The 25,736-nt window shown below is 37.3% G+C and overlaps 1 protein-coding gene and 1 non-coding gene across 13 annotated transcripts in view; one reads left to right on the top strand and one right to left on the bottom strand.

Moving 5' to 3' along the window:
- EDIL3 (EGF like repeats and discoidin domains 3) overlaps nt 1-25,736 on the top strand; it is an 818,524-nt gene that overhangs the window by 727,782 nt on the left and 65,006 nt on the right. The window lies entirely within an intron of this gene.
- On the bottom strand, nt 8,038-8,109 carry TRNAS-GGA (transfer RNA serine (anticodon GGA)). The gene has a single exon. It is a non-coding gene; the product is annotated as a tRNA-Ser (tRNA).

Below are 25,736 nucleotides of genomic sequence, written 5' to 3'. Positions count from 1 at the left end.
ACCAAAATTTTAAACCTTTATATTTGTACATTACTAATCCAAAAGAGAAGATGGCTTTCCTTATAGCTCAGTTGGTAAAGAATGCATCTGCAATGCAGGAGACCCCGGTTCGATTCCTGGGTTGGTAAGATCTGCTGGAGAAGGGATAGGCTCCCACTCCAGTATTCTTGGGCATCCCTTGTGGCTCATCTGGTAAAGAATCTGCCTGCAACGTGGGAGACCTGGGTTCAATCCCTGGATTGGGAAGATCCCCTGGAGTAAGGGAACAGCTACCCAGTCCAGTGTTGTGGCCTGGAGAATTCCATGGACATGGGAGCCTGGTAGGGTACAGTCCATGGGGTTGCAAAGAGTCAAACACCACTGAGAGACTAACACCAAACATACTAACAATAATAGTTGGTATAGAGTAATAAGTGTTCTATTCCATTAAAAATAAATAGATTTATGTAAAACACCTTTCATTTTTCCAGGTTGTACTTTGTTAAAATAACTGAATAATGAAAAAACCCTGAAATATGTGTATATATCACAGTGTCGTCATTGATAAAGTACCTTAAAACTGAAATTGGCTATGAACTTACATTAATAACTTGAATATAAGCATATTTTAAGTATTGAGTGCTTGTAAAAATTTCTGTTATTTTATTTGCCTCTATCTCTTCCTTGCTAATTTGTTAACCAGTGCCTAGACAGCAATGTTTTGAATCTGATTGAAATGATCATTGTAAGATCATGTATTATGAAGATACTTTTAAGAATTAGGAGTGTGTTCAGTCTTAATTATGAAGGCTCATGGAGCATATAGGACTTCCCTGGTGGCTCAGACGGTAAAGTGTCTGTCTACAATGCGGAAGACCCAGGTTCAATCCCTGGGTCGGAAGATCTGCTGGAGAAGGAAATGGCAGTCCACTCCAGTACTATTGCCTGGAAAATCCCATGGACAGAGGAGCCTGGTAGGCTACAGTCCATGGGGTCGCAAAGAGTCAGACACGACTGAGTGACTTCACTTACTTACTTACTTATGGAGCATATTATCTAAATTGACTTGATAATGGTCAAATCAGTATTTTTTGTTTGGTTCTTTTTAATGAGTATCTTAAAAAGTCTTTGCAACAGCAGACATAGCCCAAGGCAGCCTGGAAACCCACACTGATGGCAACAGGGCTGTCTTGCTTTCAGATGTCCTTTGAGACTGGATTCTTTCTGGCTCTCAATGGCTGATCATCATGATTTTATGTCTATGGAATAAATATAGATTTAAAAAAAAATTATAAAGTGGACTTCTGAACACAGTTATCATATTCTTTCCATCCTTTGTTGCTATGAACTGGCTTGGAGTTACACAGAGTCTACCTTTAGATACTTTTATGGGTCCATGCTGTGAATTGCCATCTAGAAATATAGCACTGTACAATAGCACTTATCATCCACCATCATTCTTACATCATTGAATCCCTGTGTGTTGCACCTGCTAAGCTTTGTGAAACCTCCAAAGTCCAACTAATAGATTGCAGAGCATAAAATGGAAATTATGTGAATTCACAAATTTGCCAAATGTGGATGAAGAATAGATTCACTGCAGCAGGGAATATGAGTATACTCACAATTTGACATGGGGAAGTCTGGAGAGATAAGCTCCTTTGGTCAAGACAGCAGGGGAAAATATGGCAGTAAGGAAACCCCACCTTCTGCCTGTAATAAGCATGTAAGATAGTCAAAGTATATGTCAGCATCCTGCCAAAACATGAGAGATGTTATCTGTAACTGTGAGTGCAACTATAAATAACCCTGTTTCCCCTCATCCTGCACCACCCCCAGTGCCATCATCACCAAGTTGTCCAGATACTGTGTTCCTTGTGCTGCTTAACTCATGTTTAACTCAAGATTAATTGGCAATGAGTGGCCAAGAGACTCTGATTATATGTGCAGTGCTGAGAGCATGAACGTGTTAACTTTCATAAGGTTCATGTGAATTTAAATAAAAGTGAGAAAATAAGAGGTGTGATCAAAGAAGAAAAACATGTTGTTGGATGAAATTTGGAAGCAGATGGTGAATCGATGAGGCAAATACAGTAAGACAGAGTGATTGGTTACCAGAAAGTACATCTAGCTTTTCCTAATTAAAAAGAGATTTAACTACTTCATTGTACTCTTACCCTTAATAAAAGAGACTTTTACAATGTCAAATCTCACTATTTGTGTTATTAGGAAAAGTAGACTTTTAGCAGTTCAACTAGGTAAGGAAAGGAAGTGGGAGTAGACCAGTTGCTATAGAGATTCTAAACAAAGCCATGAAATGAAATATGTAATACAGAGATAGCACTAAAGAAGCAAGCAATATAAATGTTTAATAGGAAGAAAAGATTCAGGATCTGAAAAATACAGGATAAGTTGAAAAGGCTTTACATTCCAAAGGTAGGCTGTACAGCAATGCTTCACATTACATTCACAAATGCAGGTCTTTACTCTTTGTAAATAATACAGAACAGTCATGCTATCCATTCCCCATGCTGCCCTGTGACCTTCAGTTAAACCATTGCTTTCGTCTTTTTCTTTATTACTTGACATCTAATCATTTCGCCAAGTCATCTTTCTTACTTCTTCCTGTTATTTGGTGTATTCATTTTCTGTTGCTGTGTAACCAATTATTACAAACTAAAACAATGCATATTTATTTGGTCATATTTCTGTGGTCAGGAGTCTAGTAGCTGGGTCCTCTTCTCAAGGACTCAGAAGAAGGCAATTGAGGTGTCATTTGGGCTGTATTCATGTCTAGAAGCTTGACTAGGGAAAAATCTGCTCCCAAGCCAATTCGAATTGTTGTCAGAATTCATTTCCTTGTTGCCGTATGAGGGCTCAAGTGGTTTTCTGGCTGTCAGCTGGAGGCCGCCCTCATGTATGTCCTAGAGGACACCTGTAGTTGCTGGAGGTCACATTCTCCTAGAGGTAACCCACAGTTTCCTGCCAAGTAAATTTCTCAACATAGTCTCTCAATTTATGAAGCTACTAGAAAAAAACTCTAGCTGAAGTCTGCTGAGTCTTAAATAATGTAATGTGAACAGAAACTGAAATCTCATAGTCATTGTGTTATTCTGTTGGTTAGAAGCAAGCCACAGGTCTTGCCTGCACTCTGTGGAGGGAAGTGTGCAACAGTGTGGACAGCAGGGAGGATGAAAATCATGGGGCCACCCCAACTACCCATCTGCCACACCTAAAGTCCATACTTTCATCACACACCACTTATAAGATCCATTTATCTCTTTAGACATCCTGTACCCCCTGCATCCTCTGTCTCCTTTCACACAAAGGACTAATTCCAAAGCACCCTCTGTAAAGGCTCAAAATAATCATCAGGGACATTCCAACTCCCCTTCCTGAAAGATAAGGAGTAATACAAATTTTAAGACAGCATCAGCAAGGGAAGAAATCAGCACATTCCTCCAGGCAATATATCTCCTCTGTGTAGGAGCCATCTCTATTTCACAGACCTGGTAGTGAAGCCTCACATTTCGACAATGGCAACAAAGGCAACCCTCACACAGGGTGTGGGGCTGCTGCTGCTGCTGCTGCTAAGTCGTTTCAGTCGTGTCCGACTCTTCACGACCCCATGGACTGCAGCCTACCAGGCTCCTCTGTCCATGGGATTTTCAAGGCAAGAGTACTGGAGTGGGGTGCCGTCGCCTTCTCTGGGGTGCGGGGCAGAGGAGCACAAAGGAAGGTGGTGAGCTCCTAGATCTTTATCTAATGGGACTAATGTTTTCTTATAGCTGGAAGAGGAAAAGCAAATGGTAAGGAGCTGCTGCTTCTCTCTGCTCAACATTTGTTAAAATAAGAGAATTTGTTTCTCCACAATCTCAGGTCCTAGTGTTTAGGGACCTAAGGGAGAACTGCTATTGCACTGCTAGGGATTCAACTATCCCGAACCACAGGGACGTGAAAGGAAGCAATCTGAAGTTTACTTTGTGACCCTAAATCAATTTGTGAATCAAAACCTTAATATTCGATTTCATTTTCTCTTAAAAATCTTCTTCCAATGACTTAAAAATACCCCTTCTCAGAGGATTCTCAATATGAAAAGCTGACCACTCCTACAAGTAGTGATGTTGGCTTTTAACCTCGAGTTAAGAAATGTCATCCTTGGTGGTCATAGTACAGCTGCTCTTGCTACTTATTACATCTTTATGTTGGACTTTAAATTGATGTCGTTTTATTTCTAGGAACCTCAGCTTATATTGCTCTTTAGAAACAAATATATTTTTGACTAAATGTATTGATAAAAGGAAGATATTAAAAAATACATCTTGGTACAGAATTTTACTTTTACAGAAATATTTTCGTATCTCACTTGACCCTAAGAGCAATTAGATGAAGAGGTCAGAGGCAGCTGATATGAACCCTGCTGCTACTGCTGCTGCTAAGTTGCTTCAGTCGTGTCTGACTCTGTGCAACCCCACTAGGGGTTGGATGGCAACCCACCAGGCTCCCCCGTCCCTGGGATTCTCCAGGCAAGAACACTGGAGTGGGTTGCCATTTCCTTCTCCAAAGAACAGATGAGCTCTTTGCCAAATGGGACAGGCACCAAATCCAGAGGAAAATGGAAAGAAGGGCTGTTTTGCTCTCGCTCTTACAGGAACGTAATTTTAGTCAGTCATTAAGATAGAAATATACTTAAGTTTAATAAACATAAACTGATTGAATTGCATTTACCTTTTAAAAAGAAGGCTCCTGTGTCAAGAAAATATCATTAGTTCTTTTATGTGTCAGTAGGTTTGGTAATTATGCATTGTTTTATTGAGCAGTCTGATAAGCACATAAATCACTTGAAATGTCAACACACAAACGTGTTGATTTTGGCTGCCGTACATAACGCTGCTGTTACTTTTGCCCTCAAATATGAGAAAGAACTTACAAAGATAGCTTCATGATCAATTTTAGTGTGGATTTGAAATGGTAATATCTAAACAAGGAGGGTCATTTTCAGTAGGAAAAGGCAAGTTGCAGACACGTGTATCCTGTGTAGTCAGAAGACACGACTGTACCTAAGAGAGGTCCTGAGAGACTCACGGGGATCCAGTTTGGGACCCCAGCCCAGGGTCTATTTTGCTTTCTAGTAGACATTGGCACTCCAGTGTTCTTGCCTGGAGAATCCCAAGCATGGGGGAGCCTGGTGGGCTGCAGTCTACGGGGTCGCACAGAGTCGGACACGACTGAAGTGACTTAGCTTAGCTTAGACATTGGTTACATTATAATAAATGTCATTTGAGATTTTTTCATAATAAACTATATGATGTATAGTTAATTGTTATATATAATAAGCTATGTGTAATATATATAATGATATTTAGGTAGGTATTCCCTGATAGGAGCTGTAAAACAAAAAAAATTTAACCCAAAGAAATATGAAAAAGAATGTGTTACATTACTCTTTCCAGATTCTTTGTTAAATATGTAATTGTTTCCTCCTCAGCGACTATAACAAAAATGTGGAAGTTTGGATACAAATGATGAGTCTGCTTATACTGGACATCTATATGGTTAATGAGACATAGTTGCAGTGACCATTGAAAAGATTAAGCTGTAAGAAGCAAATACTTTGAAATATAAGCCACGTATACACAAAGGATCTGCACTTTTCAGAAATGGAAAATTGATTTTTAGCAGCTGATTTCTTTTCTAGCATACCTAAAAGGTATTATAGGAAATTTCTCCCTAGATGAAAAATTGGCTATATATTTTGACAAATAATAAACATGAAAAAGTCAGCATACTAATGTCACCAGAAATTAAAGATAGAATACTATTTGGTAACCTGGCTAAGTCAAAAGATTTCAGTTTGCATCATACTATATAAATAAATGGTATTTTTTTTCCCAAAGGTATACAATGCTACTGAATTGCTCACTGGCCTCACAAGCTATGTATTGGCAATAGATTTTATGCTCTTGAACACTAAACAAGAAGAAAAAGATGCCATTTGAAAATGGACTGATTTATATAAAACTTGATAGCTGGGGACTGCCCAAATTTAGAGATAGACCTAAGAAGATTGAAAAGCAGAAATGTAGTGTTGAACGGTGGGGTTAAGCATTTTACCAAGAACCTAAAATCCAGAGATGTTAAAGGTTTTGTTCAAGTAGAGTACATGATAAAATCTTAAGTGTCTTTCCTTTTTAAAAGAGCACATTAAAGTTAAAATCTAAATTCCTTATAGGCTATACATTTCTTCATTTACTAACCATGGCAGGTGACTAAGAAAAGCCCTTCACAAATTGTTCGAACCTTCCATTCCAGCCTCCTTTCCTAAGGTTCTTCTGCCATATATTCTAGCCACAAGAAAATCCTCCTCCTTCTGTAAACACAGAAAATTCTTTGAAGATACCACACATTTGCAAGTACACCTTTCCTTGTCTGGAATGTCCCTCCCTCCTTTTCTTGCTGTCTAACTCATAAGCATCCTTCAACATTCAGGCTCACCTCTGGTCCACTGGCTCCCCACAGCTCCTGGCACTTCGTTCCCCTGCCTCAAGGGGTTCATGCTGCTGCTGCTGCTGCTAAGTACCCCTGCTGTAATCTATGCAGTCCAAGTCTGCTTCTCCTATAACACCAGAGCTCCCCAAGGGAATTTTAGTCACCGGAGTGCTTAGCACATAGTAGGCACTCAATAAATATTGGATTAATGTTGGATAAATAGAGTAGAAGATGAAATTTAATAGAAGTGGTTATTTTTGATTAACATGTAGCATTGGGAGTCAGAGATTTTCTAATAAAAAGAAACTTGAAAATCCTTTAAACTATATGTCTCATTTTACAAGTGTATTCAAGGAGGTTAATTAACTTACATAAAGTTACCAAGCTAGTATACAGCAGATTAAAAATTCAAATCCATATCATCAAACTTTAATTCTATATTATAAACCATCTGATGAGATAACTTTGTTATATAAGCTATGTCTTGGTTACTTGGAATTTTACCAGTTCATAAAAAATATAAAAATGTTACAAGTATTAGTGAGTACTTGATGACTGATCTGTTATACAAATTATTGTGTTTTGTTTTGTTTTGTTTTGTTTTAATCGTTGGAGTAGTTTGCTGGTTTCCCCGGTGGCTCAGATAATAAAGAGTCTGCTATAATGCAGGAGACCTGGGTTCGATCCCTAGTTCAGGAAGATCCCCTGGAGAAGGGAATGGCTACCCATTCTAGTATTCTTGCCTAGAAAATCTCATGGACAGAGAAACCTGGTGGGCTACAGTCCATAGGATCACAGAGAGGTGGAGATGACTGAGGAATAACACTTATTTTTTAGGTCAAAAGAAATAATGAGCACTTTACATGCATATTTTTAAACCAGGGCACTTATGAGCCTTTCAGTTTTTTCCAATAAGCATGAATAATGTTTCCAGATTATATTTTCATGTTCTGCATTTCAGCCGTATACTTTTAATATAAAGTTTTATGTTTCCCTGTGAACCTTAATTGACCCTGAAAGTTTTTAAATGCATCAATTCTAACATCATGGTAACTGAAAACAAGTCAGATCTTAGTATGTATATAATATAATATATATTATGTCTATAATACATATTATATATAATAATATGGTATATAATATAATATATATATTTTATACATGTATTATGTATAAAATAATAATACACAACTATACAAAAAACTGTTAAGAGCAGATTTAAAAGTGCATGAGTTAATGTACTGAATTTTAAAGTAAAGAATTAAACTTTTTTTTTTTACCTAGCACTAGTGAAGTGAAGCGGAGAAGGCAATGGCAACCCACTCTAGTACTCTTGCCTGGAAAATCCCCTGCATGGAGGAGCCTGGTAGGCTGCAGTCCATGGGGCTGCTAGGAGTTGGACACGACTGAAGCAACTTAGCAGCAGCAGCAGTGAAGTGAAAGTGAAGTCGCTCAGTCGTGTCCTACTCTTTGCGACCCCATGGACTGTAGCCTACCAGGATCCTCCCTCCATGGGATTCTCCAGGCAAGAGTACTGGAATGGGTTGCCATTTCCTTCTCCAGGGGATCTTCCCAACCCAGGGATCGAACCCGGGTCTCCTGCATTCCAGGCAGACGCTTTAACCTCTGAGCCACCAGGGAAGCCCAGACACTAGACAAGTAAAATACAAAAAACAATCAAGACACTTCAAGCAAACATAAAATCAGGGTCAGTTTATTTATTTCAAAAAGGTAAAGTATTTTCTATTTTAACCCAAACTTGATTTCAGAAACAAGAATAAGCAAGACATTTTAGAGCAGAGAGTGTATGACCTTTATTTATTGCTTTGGTATACAAAAATTATTCATTTCCCAAAGATTTCTGGGCACAGCACCAACATATAGACATTACAATTAAATTCAATTAAATCCTATCACTGAAAGCCCATACTTCATATTTACAACAAAGAGTAAAGAAAAACAATGGGAATTATTCTTAAGGAATATTTTGTCCAATCAAAAAATACCTTCCATTTTTCCTAGTGGGTATGCCACACTGAGACTTGCTAAATTGTAGAAAAAATTATGCCAGAACAGAAAACTAGTGCAGTGCCTTATATTGATTATGAGAGATTTTTATTATATTTATTTCTGATTATTTTTTTCCAGAGTAATCAGCATAAGAGGGAATATAGCATACCTTAGCATGAAAAAGAATCTGCAGACAGCAAGCAGAAAGATCCTCCCCAGTCTCCCGCATTCTTCCTTTTACTTAGTCTGGAATGGAAGAAGATGGAGCAAAGAAATGTTTGAGGAGTAAATCAATGAAATTTTAAAATTGTAGAAACCATAGTCTTTCTGTGTACGTTTGTGTGTGCATACATCTTTGCTTAGTACTGTGATGTGTGGCCCGTGTGGGTTCATCATAATATGCAGTCTGTCATGGGCAGCTTAGAAGCCGTCTGATTGTGAATGGGTTGCCATTGATGCCAGGGAACAGTTGGAAGCACAGAGGACATCTGGAATAGCACTTTTCAGGACCCTCTGCTCCTCATTGATCTGGATGGAGTTCATCAGTGTAATGACCTCTCTGCCATTTTACTTCTGTGTACTTCGGGCCCCCACAGTTGAGGGCAGTTCATGCATAATCACAGTAGTATCCCTGAGAGTCCCATTCTTTGGAGTTTACCTTATTCCAAGACAACGGACCTATAAAACCCTGTCAGATGAACTCTGGGTCATATGCAGCTATTCCTCTCTCACGCCGTTTGCAGCTTTGGATAAGAATTCTCTTCGGCCTTTCAGTTGACTCCCTGCATGATATTCCAGCCCTTATCAAAGTTAGCCTCACCAATAGTCCCTAAGAAGAGAATCCAGTCACTGAGGGGACACAGTCTTATGCCCCTGTCTTTGCTCCATGATATACAGTGTTTGGAACTTTACCTGTTGTTTTCTACCAGACCTCTGCAAAGCCCCTGGCAGTCCCCGTTTGATACCCCTTGTTTCACTCTTCTTGTATAGTTCTGCTTACATAGTACTTATTGTTGGACTTCTCTGAGATCTGCAACTTTCTGCCACAGGTCTCTTGTCTTTTCTCACCCTTGGGTCCTCCAAAATTCCATCAGCCACACTTAACATGTTGTCTCCCAAGACACTTGGGACCAACTGGCCTGACTTCACCTCTTTTCATTGTCCCTATGTTTATCGTCCCTCTGATCCAGCCTCCTTAGTCAATGTGGAGTTCACATTTGCAGAGTCCATCTTTCCAGCCCTTGCAAGAGAATCCAACCCATACTGCTTCACTTAGCCTCCTGATTCTGAAACTTACTTGGCAAAATGACATTGGGCTTGATATTCTACTAGTTTCTCCTACGTGTCCGCACATCTTTACCTACCTACTTCTGAGCTAGATGTGTTAACTCACTCTTATTCCTGAGGGCTGTCATTGGCTGTCATTTTGGTGCTCGTTACCCTGATGAAAACTCTTATTAAATTGAATGAACAGTGCAAAAAAGCAAGAGAGACCCTCTCCTTTCACCTATCAGATTGTCCCTGGGTTTTCCATTCTCACTACCACTCTTTGCTTCTAGGGACCTTTCCTTCATTCTGCATTACTGACAAAGCATTAAAGTCATTCTCATTAATTTTTTTCCTGCCAAAGTTTGGCAGTGCTGCTGAATTCACAGTGCCAAGGACTATAAACATGAAATTCTTAATACTATGTCTTCAAACTTCTCTTTCAGGAAAGTCTTTTTCTTCCCTCAACATTTCTTTACATATTTACACATCATTTTTCCTTGCTGCTAATCTCTGAAGAAAAATTGACTCTGCTGTATTTTAAAAATGAACCCAGTCTATGTTCCTGACCCAATTTCTTTCCATTTTATCTGTTTACCATCTAATAAGCATGTTCTGAGATACCTAACATATGCAGACCATGCAATAAACTTGGAAGATGCAAGGATGTCTAAAAACCATGATTGGAGGACCCTAAGGAGCGCAAAATCTAGTAGACGACAAACATCCATGAACAGATTATTGTGAACACAGTGTGGTATCTACTATGATGGAGGGATCAGCTGAACAACATAGACTGGATTGAAAAAAGGCTTAGAGCCCCTTTTATTCAAGTTTCACATGAATGTCAAATGTCAGTGTATTACTTTTGGTGTGTTGATGTACTAATTTTGTGTCTCATTCAGTACTGAGAAAATAAAAACAAAATTTGTTGAGCATCGAGTTTTGTACTAAGCATCACGCATATAAGAAAAGCTGGGTTGGGAGAGGCGTGGCAGCACATGTTAGGAAGGCAATAAATATTTTTTAATTACTTTCATTAAAGTTTGTTACTGTTATACATGGTTTTAAAAAATCTTTAAGGTCTGTATGTTAAGTTCTGTTTTCCATAAAACTTATAGTAAGAAAATGATAAAATTTATGAAAGACAATTATATTGACTTTCCTTACTTATCTATCATTATGAAACATAAATTTTAATATAATTTATGAAATATTTCAGATTTCATTGTTATTTCATATTTTCCTGATTTTCCTATAGCTGTCATATGCCAAAGGCAGCAAAAATCTAGAAACATGAAAACTAATTATACAAAATGAATTCAACTTACAGAAGAAAATCTTTCTTTAAAACAAATGGCTCAATGTTAGTGGTATGGATGCAGTAATGAAAAGAAGTTATGTGAAATGCCAAAATATAAAATAAAGAGCTTTGGTTTTTAAACACAAGTATACTAGCTTTTGTTAGGCCTAGACTTATGTTGGGCAAGCAGAATTTCTTTAAAAACATTCAGTTCAGTCGCTCAGTCATGTCCTACTCTTTGCGACCCCATGAATTGCAACACACCAGGTCTTCCTGTCCATCACCAACTCCCAGAGTTCACTCAGTCTCACGTCCATTGAGTCGGTGATGCCATCCAGCCATCTCATCCTCTGTCGTCCCCTTCTCCTCCTGTCCCCAATCCCTCCCAGCATCAGAGTCTTTTCCAATGAGTCAACTCTTCGCATGAGGTGGCCAGAGTACTAGAGTTTCAGCTTCAGCATCAGTCCTTCCAAAGAACACCCGGGGCTGATCTCCTTTATGATGGACTGGTTGGGTCTCCTCGCAGTCCAAGGGACTCTCAAGAGTCTTCTCCAAAACCTCAATTCAAAAGCATCAATTCTTCGGTGCTCAGCTTTCTTCACAGTCCAACTCTCACATCCATACATTACCACTGGAAAAACCATGGCCTTGACTAGACAGACCTTTGTTGGCAAAGTAATATCTCTGCTTTTCAATGTGCTGTCTAGGTTGGTCATAACTTTTCTTCCAAGGAGTAAGTGTCTTTTAATTTCATGGCTGCAATCACCATCTGCAGTGATTTTGGAGCCCCCAAAAATAAAGTCTGACACTGTTTCCCCATCTATTTGCCATGAAGTGATGGGACCAGATGCCATGATCTTCGTTTTCTGAATGTTGAGCTTTAAGCCAACTTTTTCACTCTCCACTTTCACTTTCAACAAGAGGCTTTTTAGTTCCTCTTCACTTTCTGCCATAAGAGTGGTGTCATCTGCATATCTGAGGTTATCGATATTTCTCTCGACAGTCTTGATTCCAGCTTGTGCTTCTTCAGGCCAGCGTTTCTCATGATGTACTCTGCATATAAGTTAAATAAGCAGGGTGACAATATACAGCCTTGACGTACTCCTTTTCCTATTTGGAACCAGTCTGTTGTTCCATGTCCAGTTCTAACTGTTGCTTCCTGACCTGCATATAGGTTTCTCAAGAGGCAGGTCAGGTGGTCTGGTATTCCCATCTCTTTCAGAATTTTCCACAGTTTATTGTGATCCACACAGTCAAAGGCTTTGGCATAGTCAATAAAGCAGAAATAGATGTTTTTCTGGAACTCTCATACTTTTTCCATGATCCAGCGGATGTTGGCAATTTGATCTTTGGTTCCTCTGCCTTTTCTAAAACCAGGTTGAACATCTGGAAGTTCACGGTTCACATATTGCTGAAGCCTGGCTAGGAGAATTTTGAGCATTACTTTATTAGCGTGTGAGATGAGTGCAATTGTGCGGTCGTTTGAGCATTCTTTGGCATTGCCTTTTTTGGGATTGGAATGAAAACGGAGCTTTTCCAGTCCTGTGGCCACTGCTGAGTTTTCCAAATTTGCTGGCATATTGAGTGCAGCACTTTCACAGCATCATCTTTTAGGATTTGAAATAGCTCAACTGGAATTCTATCACCTCCACTAGCTTTGTTTGTAGTGATGCTTTCTAAGGCCCACTTGACTTCACATTCTAGGATGTCTGGCTCTAGGTGAGTGATCACACCATCATGATTATCTTGGTCATGAACATCTTTTTTGTACAGTTCTTCTGTGTATTCTTGCCACCTCTTCTTAATATCTTCTGCTTCTGTTAGGCCCATACCATTTCTGTCCTTTATTGAGCCCATCTTTGCATGAAATGTTCCCTTGGTATCTCTAATTTTCTTGAAGAGATCGCTAGTCTTTCCCATTCTGTTGTTTTCCTCTATTTCTTTGCATTGATTGCTGAGGAAGGCTTTCTCATCTCTTCTTGCTATTCTTTGAAACTCTGCATTCAGATGCTTATATCTTTCCTTTTCTCCTTTGCTTTTCACTTCTCTTCTTTTCACAGCTCTTTGTAAGGCCTCCCCAGACAGCCATTTTGCTTTTTTGCGTTTCTTTTCCATGGGGATGGTCTTGATCCCTGTCTCCTGTACAGTGTCATGAATCTCCGTCCATAATTCATCAGGCACTGTATCATATCTAGTCCCTTAAATCTATTTCTCACTTCCACTGTATAATCATAAGGGATTTAATTTAGGTCATACCTGAATGGTCTAGTGGTTTTCCCTACTTTCTTCAGTTTCAGTCTGAATTTGGCAATAAGGAGTTCATGATCTGAGCCACAGTCAGCTCCTGGTTGTTTTTGTTGACTGTGTAGAGCTTCTCCATCTTTGGTTGCAAAGAATATAATCAGTCTGATTTCGGTGTTGGCCATCTGGTGATGTCCATGTGTAGAGTCTTCTCTTGTGTTGTTGGAAGAGAGTGTTTGCTATGACCAGTGCATTTTCTTGGCAAAACTCTATTAGTCTTTGCCCTGCTTCATTCCATATTCCAAGGCCAAATTTGCCTGTATTCCAGGTGTTTCTTGACTTCCTACCTTTGCATTCCAGTCCCCTATAATGAAAAGGACACCTTTTTTTGGGTGTTAGTTCTAAAAGGTCTTGTAGATCTTCATAGAACCATTCAACTTTAGCTTCTTCAGCATTACTGGTTGGGGCATAGACTTGGATTACTGTGATATTGAATGGTTTGCCTTGGAAACAAACAGAGATCATTCTGTTGTTTTTGAGATTGCATCCAAGTACTGCATTTTGGACTCTTTTGTTGTTATAAGTTTCTTAAATATGATATTTTTTTTCATTTGAAGATTGAATGTGTTTTGAATGTACATTGCAAAATGGAACACATCATGTCATTATTACTGAAAATAGCTTAGTAGAGTCCATGCTAGCCTTCATCTCCATTCTTCTTAAGATGTAAAAACAAGGATGACTTAAGTCCTTCCCCAGGGACTACTGTGTTTTTTTAATTTTTAAATATTTCTGTCATGTACAGAGAATAATACAATGCCTAAATCTAACCAAAGTTAGCATCATACCATATTTACTTCGTATATAGAGATATTATATGTGTGTGTGTGTGTATATATATATATATATATATATACACACACACACACATATTTATAGCAAAAGGTACATTATCAGAATACATTTACTCAAAGAAAACTAGAAACTTGTATGGCACAGAAAAGAGAGAGGGAAAGCAAAGAATCCTTCAATGGACTTACCATTATTATAGATGTCAAGCCAGACTTTACAGTTTTCTAAAAACATATACCTTCTGTGTTACGTGAACTATTCTAAAGTAAAAGAAAAAGGCTTCCCAAATTCTTTTATAAAATCATGATTTCCTGATACTAAAACTGGGGAAAAGTACAAGAAAGGAAATGATTTAGAATCTCACTTGTAAAATGCAAGAATGTAAAAAGCAATAGAACATTACTAAATTGAATCCATCAAGGTTTAAATATGTTTACTAATGAAAAAGAATTTATCAAAGAAATGCGTAAAATGATCTTCCTAAAAAAATCTAATGTTACTCACCAAGATAGGAAATTGAAAGTGGAAAAAATATATATCTTTCTGGTAGGAATATAAACTGATAAAATTATTTTGGAAATTGCTAAGTAAATTTATAAAATTGCACGTTCATGCACTCTACAACCAAAAAATCTATTTGTAGTTTGCTATTGTTGTCGTTCAGTAGCTTTGTCTGTCTGACTCTTTGTGATCCCATGGACTGCAGCATGCCAGGCTCTCCAGTCCTTCACCATCTCCTGGGGTTTGCTCAATTTCATGAATTGGTGACGCTATCTAACCATCTTATCCTCTGCCATCCCCTACTCCTTTTGCCTTCAGACTTTCCATGCATCAGGGCCTTTCCAATAAGTTGGCTCTTCACATCCAATGGCCAAACTATTGGAGCTTTAGCTTCAGCATCAGTCCTTCCAATGAATATTCAGGGTTGATTTGCTTTAGGAATGACTGGTTTAATCTTGTCAAAGGGACTCTCAAGAGTCTTCTCCACCAACACAATTCAAAGGCATCAATTCTTTGGCACTCAGGCTATTTTATGGTCCATCTCTTACATCTGTACATAACTAATGGAAAAGACATAGCTTTGACTGTACAGACCATTGTTAGCAAAGTGATATCTGTGCTTTGTAATACTCTAAGTTTGTCATAGCTTTTCTTCCAAGAAGCAAGCGTCTTTTAATTTCATGGCTGCTGTCACCATGTACAGGGATTTTGCAGCCCAAGAAAATAGTCTGTCACTGCTTCCACTTTTCCCCTTATCTTCCATGAAGTGATGGGACCAGATGCCATGATCTTAGTTATCTGGATGTTGAATTTTAAGCCAGCTTTTTCATTCTCCTCTTTCACCATCATCAAGAGGCTCTTTAGTTCCCTTTCACTTTCTGCTATTAGAATATCATCTGCATATCTGAGGTTGTTGATATTTCTCCTCGCAATCTTGAGTTCAGCTTGTGATTCATCCAGCCCAGCATTTCGTGTGATGTACTCTGCATATAAGTTAAATACGTATCGTCACTAAAAAAATTCTGAGTACTATATATACACCAGGAAACAAGTACAAGAACGTTAATACCATTGATTTTTTCTATTTTTTAATAATTTTAATGGTTACTCCATTTCCAGTTATTACAAAATATAGACTATATTCCCTGTGTTGTAAAATGCATCCTTGTAGCCTGTATTACACCCAAGAGCTGTACCTCCCACTCCTCCATCCCTGTATTTCCCCTCCCCTTCCTCTTTTCACTGGTAACCACTGGTAGTTTGTTCTCTGTATCTGTGAGTCTCATAGCAGTGATTTTAAAAAACAAAACTGGAAATGGTTAAATACTCATATCAGTAGACTAGGTAGATGTATTGACTTATATGTGCATGTGGAATACTACAGAGTCATTAAAGTAAATATGCCTTATAAACAAACATATTGATAAATCTTAGTAATATAATATTGAATGAAAAAGACAAGTCCCAAAATATCACTGTATGTCTCTCCTTTATGAATTTTTAAAACACTTAGAACTAAATATTATTTAGAGGTCCATTCATATCTAGTAAAACTGTGCTTGAAAAAGTAAGGAAATAATGGAAAATGTATGACTAGTAAACATGTTCCAGAGAAGCAGGAAAACAGTGGAAAATGCGCATATAGGTGCTGTCAGTGTCTTAGGTTGATTGGCTTCATGACTGCTCATTAAAGGAGACATATGTATAATCATCTCAATATGCACAGACAATAATTTGATACAATTCAGCACCTATTCATGACTTTTAAATTCTGAAACAAGTCACAGGAGGAAAAGTCCTTAATATAATCAAATATATCTTTAAAAAAGCAATAACAAAAAGCATTCTCACTAAAGAAGCATTAGATACGTTGTTTCAATGTCTATGTTTTTATTGTTGGATTACTTTTTGTGGCTGGGGGGCGGGAGCCAGGTCAGGGCTCACTGCGAGGCATGCGAGATTTTAGTTCCCCTCACAGGGATCAAACCTGTGTTCCCTGAGTGGAAGCACAGATTCTTAACCACTGGACTGCCAGGGAAATCCCTTTTGTTGGATTACTTTTAATTATAATTTCCATCTTGAAAATACAAGATGTTGTTTTGATCTGCAAGTTAAAATAATATGTTATATCAGAATGATTCTTCATAATTTAACTTCCAATCTCTCCAACAACAGTGACATATCTTGCTTTTAAAGTATAATTTCTACCTGATCTTTTATGCCACTTGATGTTACTTGTTAAAGAAAATGTTACTCTACAAAAGAGTTTGAGGCAATGCATTACAAGGTCATGCTTTTTCAGAACAGATGGTATTAAAAAGCATATCCAGTATTTTGTCCATAGCTTTTTTGCTGTATTTGCTATAAGCATTTTTTGCCACATTTTCACTGCATAACTAATTTTTCATCAGGCAGTTTGAACATGAAATAACTGGTTATAGTTTTGTTTTGACAATTTGCTTTCAACTGGTTGAAATGAATTAGTATTTATTCTGGATAGTGACATTGTTGATGGCCTTATTAAACAGACATATGAGGACATGCCCCAAGAGTTGGTTATTTTGAAATACTTTGTGTAGGAGCAGGAAGTGGCCAGAGTCAAAGGCCTGGAAGGTGCAGAGTTGACACGTCCCACAGAACTTTGGAATATCAATAGACATATAACAGGATGTCAAGAACCAACAACAATGCCAAATCTTTCATAATATGATACGAACTCACTACAAATATGTCTCCTAGTATGGAAACAAATACTCTCTTAATGAAGGAAGAAAGTCTAGCAAAAAAAAAAACAAACTAGTGTGATGCCCAACAAAGTAATCAACAAGCAAAAAAAAAAAAAAAAAAAAAAAGCTGTTTCAATGAATGCAAAACTTTGAGGACAAGAATAGGTACAACCTGCAAAAAAAGAATATATGTGTAGTATTGCTATGGGAGAGGGCAGTGGCGACCCACTCCAGCACTCTTGCCTGGAAAATCCCATGGACAGAGGAGCCTGATAGGCTGCAGTCCATGGGGTCGCTAAGAGTCGGACACGACTGAGCGAATTCATTTTGACTTTTAACTTTCATGCGTTGGAGAAGGAAATGGCAACCCACTCCAGTGTTCTTGCCTGGAGAATCCCAGGGACAGGGGAGCCTGGTGGGCTGCCATCTATGGGGTCGCATAGAATCGGACATGACTGAAGCGACTTAGCAGCAGCAGCAGCAGCAGTATTGCTGTGAATCTAATGACTTCCCTGGTGGCTCAGATGATAAAGCATCTAGTCAAGGCTATGGTTTTTCCAGTAGTCATGTATGGATGTGAGAGTTGGACTGTGAAGAAAGCTCAGCACTGAAGAATTGATGCTTTTGAACTGTGGTGTTGGAGAAGACTCTTGAGCGTCCTTTGGACTGCAAGAAGATCCAACCAGTCCACTCTAAAGGAGATCAGTCCTGGGTGTTCTTTGGAAGGAATGATGCTAAAGCTGAAACTCCAGTACTTTGGCCACCTCATGCGAAGAGTTGACTCATTGGAAAAGACTCTGATGCTGGGAGGGATTGGGGGCAGGAGGAGAAGGGGACGACAGAGGATGAGATGGCTGGATGGCATCACTGACTCGATGGACATGAGTTTGAGTGAACTTCAGGAGCTGGTGATGGACAGGGAGGCCTGGCGTGTTGCAATTCATGGGGTCGCAAAGAGTCGGACATGACTGAGCGACTGAACTGAACTGAACTGAACAATACCTACAATGAGGGAGACCCGGGTTCAATCCCTGAGTCAGGAAGATCTCCTGGAGAAGGAAATAGCAACCCACTCCAGTATTCTTGCCTGGAAAATCCCATGGATGGTGGAACCTGGTAGGCTACAGTCCATGGGGTTGCAAAGAGTTGGATTAACACTTTCAATACTTTCAAAATGTGTGCAGCTATGAATCTACACACATTTTAAAAGTGTTGAAAGTCCCAGTGCACCAGTTGGGGAGGGAGGAGGGAGGAGGGTTCAGGATGGGGAACACATGTATACCTGTGGCAGATTCATTTTGATATATGGCAAAACCAATACAATATTTTAAAGTTAAATAAAATAAAATTTAAAAAAATATTAAAAAAAAATAAAAGTTTTGAAAGTGTTAGTCACGCAACCATGTCTGACTCTTTGCAAGCCCATGGACTGTAGCCCACCAGGCACCTCTGTCCATGGGATTCTCCAGGCAAGAATACTGGAATGGGTTGCCATTTCCTACTCCAGGGGATCTTCCCGACCCAGGGACTGAACCCATGTCTCCTGCATCTCCTGCATTGGCAGGCAGGTTCTCTACCACTAGTGCCACCTGGGAATGGGCTGGGAAGCCCTATTTTAAGTGTATTCAAATATTCTCTATTCATTTTAAAGTCATTTTAGTTTTGTTATTAATTCTTCATGCTTAGTGTTTATGTGCTTTATAATGTCCCAGTTTTATTTTAGGTTATTTTTTATCTTTTATGGTAAAATTGCCTTATAACCAGTTAGTTACGTGCAAAAATATCTGTGGCAAAGATGTCTACATCAAAGATTCCTATGGTAAAAGTATCTAGAACCATTTCAAGTGTAGTAAATTTTATTTGTGAGTTCTGTCCCAAGTGTCCCCTAAAGGAAGATTTGGAAAAGTCATTTGTGTTGGGCCTGTAGTGATACTGTTTCCCATAAAGATGGGTCAAAACTTATATTCTGATTCATAAACAGGTATTTCAGCATTTCTTGAAATATACCAGATTACTCTGTTATGGGAAAAACATGTCAAAATAACCTGTTTAAGGATGACAAGCCACAAGATAAGAGACTGATCTTGTGAGTTGTCTATGAGGATGAACAGCTTTTTTTTAAAGTTTTTGTTTTTATACTTCCCTGCTGTTTCCACTATGAATAACTTTCTAAAATTGTATTTTTAGTGTTATTCTAATAATTTCTACATGATACCTCTTTTCTTTAAATTGGTGCTTGAATTTCATTAAAATATCTTTAGATTTCCAGATCCTTAAGCACTTATATCCAATAAGAAGGAGTTATACCCCAACTTTCTGTTTATTTCATTTTTTTTCATGTTATGTTTAAAATGTCAGAAATTTTGTGCCTGAAGTCTCAGATGGGATATTAATTAGTATTATTACAGAGATGTTCAACCACAGGGACTATCTTATGAAAGTCTTCACTTAAATCTGTAAGTGGGCTTTCAGAGAAGTGAGGTATAACCTGGAGAGTTTTAAAACTCTTTAATACATATAGAAAAAAATTAAGCAAGTTTAGTATAGTAAGTTTGTTCCAGAGGATTCACTAATTCCATACCTAATTTAAGATTGTGGTTTATGAGCCATTTTATAATAATAGAAAATATAGTGCATGAACAGTCTTAAAGAATGTAATCATATGTGATTACACATATGATTGTTTGGAGCTGACTGCACAAAGAAATGAACACTTGTTCTAGACAGGCATGTATACAGGAGTCCCTTAAATAATATGTCAACTTTAGAAAGAAGAAAGTATGAGTATCTTATTGTTCACATGCAGTCAAGATCATTTTGTGAAAGTTATGTACCCTATTCTCGAGCCATATCATTATAACTTGTTAGACGTATACCTAACAGGTTTGGGACTTCATTAGAGATATTTCAGGTCATATTGCACTGTGGGGCTTAATTAAAATATGTTCATCAGCTAGTATTCAGATTTTATCAGCATTCGGCACCCAGTTTTATATTTTTCCACTTAATAAGCTCAAAAGACCTTGGAAACTATGTTAAAGAGAATAAATAATAAATTAGTATTGAGACATAAAGAAAATCTTAATGAGATGAAATTCAAGTATATATGAGCTGCTTCTACTTCCACCTCTAAACAAAACAAATCAAAAATAATGTCAATAACAGCAGAAGAATACAGATAAGACACTTTACCATAAATGTATTAATATAAAGAAATAAAGCATTTGATTTCATGCAAATTCAGAGAGGGACTCTATAACCATGGCTTCTAATGAAGCTCTCCAAGAAGACAACTATAATTTGTGGTGACTGGAGTTCTGATGAGTTAGATAGCCTTGCCCGCCATTTCCACCAGAGTTGAGCTTGTCCTTTTTATACAAATAAAATGTTGACAATGTTACTGACTATATATTTGAATGGGAATAATTTGTTTCCTTGTTACCCATGTGATATGTACAGTGTGTACAAAAGATATATATATTTTTTTAATGTTGTGCTTTAGAGCAGTCCACTTTCTGTTTCAATGGCTCTTAACCTTGTAATCTGCAGGCAGTTCTCCTCCTGCGGAGCCATCACCCGTCCATTCCCCTCCAATCACTTCAGGGCAACATGCTGACCCAGGCTGTTTTTCAGCTGTTGATGTTACATTTTCCCAAAGCAATTTCCAGCATTTACCTCATCCTGATTCCTAAGAGGCCATACCCCTTTCTACTTTCTTTTGTATGGACAAGGAGAGAAAATTACATCTAGGTTTTCTTTGCATTGTTGCTGTTTTAGCCTAAAAATCAATCACGATAAAACATGCATATACTCAGTTAAGACCAAAAAGTCTAGAATTAAGGCTTGCATGATCTCATGAAACAACATGATGTACAGGACTCTATGGATGATTTACAAATTGTGGGAACGGCAAAGTCTTATATCAACATAAAATGCACAGTTCCTTCAGCAAGCATGGTACATAAAAATATTCTGTGTTTTCTGTCAACCTTCCTACTTTTCATGGGCCTCTAAATATTGAAGATATGAAATGTGATTTGCCATTGCAGCATACTATATGCTGTGGATGTTTTTATTTTCAAAATTCTCATAATTTTCATTTATTTGTTACAGAACAAGGAGATTTCTATAAATATACATATTGACACACATATTTGTGTATAGATGTTTTGTGCTTGTAAATGTCAGTATCTAAGATATGTAATGGTTATACAAAACACAAATGCCTTTGATAAGATTATATTCAGTAAAGTAGTAGTCAAAGATATATATTCAACAGCTCTTTCAAGTCACCAACCAACCAAATTCTGACTACTGAAGTACATGCTAGTTCATTAAATCTTTACCTTATAAAAGGATGCAGGTTTCTACATAGGCTGTCCTTTCATTGTGCTTTCAAAAAGCACTAGATAAAAAACTATTTCAATTCTTACTTGAAAGTTATGTTATTGTTTTCTAAATTACTTACATATCATTTACTGGTCATTTTCTTTGTTTTCTACTTCATTTGGGCTTTGGCACTGCTATAATTAAAGTATTTAAAAAACACTTATTGGATATCATCATGCTATTTGATCAAAGACTTGTTTAAGTCTCCATTAATTTATTAATAATTACTCTATCAATTACAGAGTAATTCAATTAGTCACTACCCTGAGTGGTTCATGGAGTAAGTCAAAGTTCCCATCCTAACCAAAATCAGGCTTGAGAGGTAAATAAAGAAGATATGTTCATTCTACTTTTCAGTGTGGTCTTATTTTTTAGGAACTCAGCATAAAGTCACTTAAATAACCCAATGAGAAAAATATGATTATTTTCACTACTAATGTTCAAAGTTTTACATTTCTCTTCAGAACTGTTTTAATCTTTCTGACATAGGTTTTAGAGAAATTGGGAAATAGATTACCTATTAACTTGATGTCAGTTTTAGTTACTTGTAACTATAATTGTTTGAGAATAATTTTTCAAAACAATTCAAAACAAAATTTATATAGAATATTATAAAATTCTCATCAAAAATACAGAAAATTAAGTTATTTTTATGTATATATCATTAAATTAATATAAGGGTATTAGATTCAGCCCTTGTAATATTATTTTATTACCTCCAAATATTTATAATGTTGGTTGTTTCATCTTTTTATTGAGATATAATTGATTTACAATGTTTCAGGTGTACAGCAAGATGATTCAAATGTGCATCTTCTTTTTTCAGATTGTTTTCCATTATAGGTTATTACAAGAGATTGAATATAGTTCTCTATGCTAAACAGTAGGTCCTTGTTGGTTACCTATTTATATATGCTATAATAGTATGTATATGTTAATCCCAAATGTATCCCTCCCCCACCATTTTCCCTTTGGGAACATTGGTTTGTTTTCTGTATAAGTCCATTTCTGTTTTATAAATAAGTCATTTGTGTCAGTTTTTTTAGATCCCACATATGTGATATCATATGATATTTGTCTTTGACTTACATAGTATGATAATCTCTAGATCCATCCATGTTGCTGCAAATGGCATTATTTCATTCCTTTTTATGGCTAAGTAATATGTCATAATATAATAATATGTACCACATCTTTATCCATTCTTCTATTGATGGACATTTAGGTTGCTTCCTTATATTGGCTATTGTAAATAGTGCTGCTATGAGCATCAAGTTGTTTCTGTCTTTTCAAATTAGTTTCCTCCAAGTATATTCTCAAGAATGGGATTGATGGATCATAAGGTAGCTCTATTTTTAGTTTTTTGAGGAACCTCCATATTGTTCTCTATAGTGGTTGACCAATTTACATACCTACCAACAATGTAGGATGGTTCCTTTTTCTCCACACTCTTCCCAGCAATTATTATTATTTTTTTAATTTAATTGTATTTTTTTGTTTGTTTTTTACTTTTATTTTATTTTTTAACTTTACAATATTGTATTGGTTTTGCCATATATCGAAATGAATCTGCCACAGGTATACACGTGTTCCGCATCCTGAACCCTCCTCCCTCCCCATACCATTCCTCTGGGTCGTCCCAGTGCACCAGCCCCAAGCATCCAGTATCGTGCATCAAAACTGGACTGGCGACTCGTTTCATATATGATATTATACATATTTCAATGCCATTCTCCCAAATCATCCCACCCTCTCCCTCTCCCACCGAGTCCAAAAGACTGTTCTATACATCAATGTCTCTTTTGCTGTCTCGTATACAGGGCTATTGTTACCATCTTTCTAAATTCCATATATATGCGTTAGTATACTGTATTGGTGTTTTTCTTTCTGGCTTACTTCACTCTGTCGTTTTTGTTTTTTAATATAAATTTATTTATTTTAATTGGAGGCTAATTACTTTACAATATTGTATTGGTTTTGCCATACATCAGCATGAATCTGCCATGGGTGTACACGTGCTCCCCACCCTGAACCCCCCTCCCACCTCCTTCCCCGTACCATCCCTCTGGGTCATCCCAGTGCACCAGCCCCAAGCATCCTGTATCCTGCATCAAACCTGGACTGACGATTCATTTCATATATGATATTATACATGTTTCAATGCCATTCTCCCAAATCATCCCACCCTCTCCCTCTCCCACAGAGTCCAAAAGACTGTTCTATACATCTGTCTCTTTTGCTGTCTCACATACAGGGTTATCGTTACCATCTTTCTAAATTCCATATATACCAGCAATTATTATTTGAAGACTTTTTGATGATGGCCATGAAGGAGACCTGGGTTCGATGCCTGGGTTGGGAAGATCCCTGGAGGAGGGCATGATAACCCACTCTTGCCTGGAGAATCCCATGGATAGAGAAACCTGGTGGGCTACAGTCCATGGGGTTGCAGAGTTGGACAGGACTGAGCAACTAAGCACAGCACATTTTAAAACAGAGTGAAGTGATACTTCATTGTAGTTTTCATTTGGCATTTCTCTAATAATTAATGATGCAGAGCATCTTTCATGTGTTTTTTGGCCATATGCATGTCTTCTTCGGAGAAATGTCTATTTAGATCTCCCGTTTTTTGATTTAGTGGGTTATTTTATATTGAGCTGCATGAGCTGTTTATATATTTTTGAGATTGATTCCTCTGTGGTTACCTCATTTGCAAATATTTTTTTCCAGTTCTGTGAGTTGTCTTTTTGTTTATGATTTCCTTTGCTGACAAAAGCTTTTAAGTTGAATTAGGTCACATTTGTTTATTTTTGTTTTTATTTTTATTAGTCTAGGAAATGGATCAAAGATTTTGTTGTGATTTATATCAGAGTGTTCTGCCTAGCATCCAGGCTTATATTTAGGTTTTCAATCCATTTTGAGTTGATTTTGTGTGTGTTGTTAGGGAGTGTTCTAATTCCATTCTCTTACATGTAGATGTCCAGTTTTCCCAATTCCATTTATTGAAGAGTCCATGTCTTCTCCATTGTATATTCTTGCCTCTTTTGTTTTAGATTGATTGGCTATAGGTGTGCGAGTTAATTTGTGGACCTTCTGTCCTGTTGCATTGATCTATATTGCTGTTTTTGTTCTAGTTCTGTACTGTTTTGGTGAATACAGCTTTATAGTCTGAAGTCAGGGAGCCTAACTCCTCCAGCTCCATTTTTGTTTCCTAGGGTTGCTTTGACTATGTGGGATCTTTTGTTTTTCCATACAAATTAAAAAATTTTTTTGTTCTAGTTCTGTGGAAAATGCCCTTGGTAATTTGATAGGAATTGCATTTAATATATAGATTGCCTTGGGTAGTATAGTCATTTTGACAGTATTGATTCTTCCAGCCAAGAACATGGTATATCATTCCATCTGTTTGTGGCATTGATTTTTTTTTTATCAGTAGCTTATAGTTTTCATAGTATAGATCTTTTGCCTCCTTTAGGTACATCTATTCCTAAGTAGTCTATTCTTTTTGATGCAATGATAAATGGAATTTTTTCCTTAATTTATTTTTCTGATTTTTGATTGTTATTGTACAGAACTGCAGCAGATTTCTATGTATTAAGCTTGTATCCTGCAACTTTACTGAATTCATTGATGAGCTCTAATAGTTTTTTGATAACATCTTTAGGATTCTCTCTGTATAGTAACATGTCATCTGCAAACAGTGAGACCATTTCCTTATTATAACATAATCTTAGTATTTAAAAAGAGATGTACAATATTTCATAAATTATCTTATTCTTAGTTAATCATTTCACCCATAAATGTGAATTGTAGTTATGTAATATTTTCTTTACTTTAAGAAAAATGAAATGACTATCTTTGTGTTCATCCTGAGAAGATGACTAAAATGTGCTATGATAAAAAGTTGCTGGGAACCTAGTTTCCCTGTTTCCATATTTATATTTCTAACAGGTACTCAGAGAGTGATATTAGATTCTTCC

Source organism: Bubalus kerabau, chromosome 1, assembly GCF_029407905.1.
Source record: "Bubalus kerabau isolate K-KA32 ecotype Philippines breed swamp buffalo chromosome 1, PCC_UOA_SB_1v2, whole genome shotgun sequence".
NCBI lineage: Eukaryota > Metazoa > Chordata > Mammalia > Artiodactyla > Bovidae > Bubalus > Bubalus kerabau.
This window is presented reverse-complemented; position numbering and strand designations above follow the sequence as displayed.